Source organism: Zea mays, chromosome 8, assembly GCF_902167145.1.
Source record: "Zea mays cultivar B73 chromosome 8, Zm-B73-REFERENCE-NAM-5.0, whole genome shotgun sequence".
Taxonomy (NCBI): domain Eukaryota; kingdom Viridiplantae; phylum Streptophyta; class Magnoliopsida; order Poales; family Poaceae; genus Zea; species Zea mays.
The window spans coordinates 81604724-81608003 of NC_050103.1; positions in this window are offsets into that span (position 1 = coordinate 81604724).

The window sequence follows — 3280 nt, forward strand, 5'->3', positions numbered from 1 at the left end:
GCGTCTTAGAATGTTCAATGGAGGCTTGGTGTATTGCTCCATGCGCCTAGGGTTCTCTTTTATAGCCCCAAGGCAGCTAGGAGCCGTTGGAGCTCCATTTGGTAGGCAATTCTTGCCTTCTGTTCGTCGGTGCAACGGACTGTCCGGTGGCGCACCAGACAGTGAAGAGTACGTGCACAGGACACGATAAAGAATCCCAAATTGGCTGATTTCCTTTTATGTGGGGCAGATGTCGGGAAAACGGGTGGCAAAAGCGCCATCTCCACGTCAATAGACAAGTTTTAATTTAGATATAACAGAGTAAATAATACAGATATTGCAGGCTCATACTTCCATAATTCTTATATTTGCATAAAAATTATGTTAATTACATCTCCGTAGAGAAAACCCTTGATTAAGAGTTCCAACATGAATACATAAAAGAAAAATAAATTTACATCATATGACTATCCTATTATAAACTACAAAAGAAAACAAAAGTCTTCAACTCGTGTAGTCGTGGATGGTTTCATATGTCTGTCTGAACTTGGCAACACTACTACAGCAAACCTCTGTACAAGCGGTTTTGTTAGCCTCTACACAGGCGGTTCCAGGAACCGCTTGTGGTGCACCGCCTGTGATGTAAAACAACATCACATGCGGTCAATCAAAAACCGCCTGTGAAACACACACATTACAGGCGGTCCAGTTCAAAGGAACCGCCTGTGATAGACACACATCACAGGCGGTTTCTTATCCTAGCCGCTTGTGTTAGCCACACATCACAAGCGGTTTTTAATATAAGTCCGACTGCATACAATATAAATCACAGACGGTTTTCAATATACAGATTCATATACAGAATTTTCAAACACAGATTATACACAAATTTCATACACAGATTATACACAGATTCACACAGATTGCATACACATATTTATACATATCAAGTTCCATAACAGGTTCCATACACAGATTCATCCACATATCAAGTTCCATCGTCATACACAGATTTATACACATATCAAGTTCCATAGACAACTAAACATCTCAAAGTTCCATAGACAACTAAACATCTAAAGTTCCTAACTAAAGACCTAAACACTGTGTGATATCGTGTACAAACTTAGTTCTGGGAATTGTTGCAAATTTCCATTTGTATTGTAGAATAGCCCTTGTTGATGAAGAACTTCACGGCGCATAGAGTAAAGCAAGTCTCTTACAACCTTAGCCACGCCGACGGAAACCATATCTCTTTCTAACCATTCAGCATTGATCTTGGATTTAGGAACCTGCAATGAAAGCAAAAAGCAAGCAGTGCTAAGAGTAATGTGATGAGCAACAATATAACATAAAAATTGCAACATAGACAATGATAGCGAACTTACATCCTCACGATTGACCATGTAATGGAAGGTGACACGACACCATTCGCATACATAATAACCGCACAGGACAGTACCCGGAGGTTGTTTGTCACCATATGGAAATAATGATATTGACAAATTAGGCTTGTCCTCTGGATGTTCGCCGCCAAGATCTTTCCAATAAAAACGGTATGCACTGCATATAAGAATAGCATTGTGAGATTAAGAATACATTTGTTAAGTTGTAATAAGTACAAGTGTGCAATAATAATCATACTTCTCTAAAATCTTCAAGAAGTCATTATACGTAGCCTTTTCCATTCTCAGTGAGTCGAAGACCACGAATTTACCGTCCTTTGGAAAGATCATGATACAAATGTAGTGGTCACTATATAGACATAGACGAAAACACATGTTAAGATCACGTTGCCATAATTTATAGTTCAAAACCATGTCGATAACTTACTTAAAGTGGTGTGGAGCTATTATTAAGTCCTTGCCATGTTGTACATGATTATACATGGCTCGTCCAATGTATGCCGCCATTACCTTCATTTTCTTTCTCTGATTCTGTTTGACGGCTTTCTCAAATTCAGCATCGTCCAAGTCTTTGTATTCTTCTCCATGTCTCTGAGCAACTTCTTTGTATCGAGCTTGGGATATCATCAACGGGTCAAGAAACCCTGTCTTAAGTTGTTTCTTCTTATCATCCATGTATTGCATCCTACGTGTAAAAGTGTTAATCGTTAGACTCTCGTTTATGTGTGCGTGTACAAAACTAACAAATATGAAAGTTTAGAGGTACTTACAAGCAAAAGAGGGTTAAGTAGTTGGTTTCCATCCTTTGTCGGTGGTACAACGACCAGAGATCGTCAAAGAATAAATGCCGCACAGGATCTATATGATCATTGCTCCAAAATGCATCTTCTGGCACAACAAATGTGAAGTCCTCGAGTTTGTATTTGTTGCTAGCTACCATGTACCACTCATGCATTCTAATCTCCGGAGTCGACAACTTAGAAAGTTGCACCGTCGTCAAGAACGGCCTCCCATTCACAAATTTAGGAGGAACATCCTCCTTCTTGTATATCGAGATATTGGTTTTAAGACGTAATGATTCTCGAGTATGAATCATTCCATCTTCTTCCCATACTTTGAAATTGTCTATTTGGGACCGTGTGCCTACTCCATGAGATGCTGATTCCGCTTTTGATTGATTTGTCATAACTCTCCGCAATTTATGCAGGTAGCGTGACACTGATTCTGACGGTTTCTTGACATCGTCAGTGGCGATTCGCTGATGAATTTTCTTTGAAATAGTTGGCCCTTCAACATTGGTGCCAACCTTTGCTTCCTTTTTGATGTTGACGTCGACATTCTGAGGAACAATTTTGTCTACGTCCCCCTCGTCGAGTTCCTTCGCAAGATGCGATATGATTGTTTCAACGATTTTTTTGGAGGTCGGTGTCATATTTTCCTGCACCATGGGGTGTGGAATGATCGAACTATCTTTTTGTTGCATTGGTGTTGAATTCGGCGTTGGTGACTTATGACGCGATACACGGCTTAAGATCGGCTCATCACCCAACTTGATGTCGCGTCGATGCCAAAGGACCAACTCGTTCATTGCCTCCTACAAAGTTATGATCCCCTCAACTGGAAAGTCTATCTCCCAATCTTCACAATCACTGTCTGTGATTTCTAGAACTTGGACCACAGCATAGTGTGGCGGGACAGGATTATCCTTGTAGTTAACAAGTCCTGGTTTTACCAAACCAGTAGCAGCTTGTTTTGTTTTTGTCCCAGATCGATTGATTGGAATATGAAGAAAGCAAGGCTTGTCCTCAACAATATCGTCTACAGGGTACTTGGTTAAGTCTTGCATAGATCCTATGCTGCTAGGGACTATAGGTGGACTCATGTGGCTTGGCTTG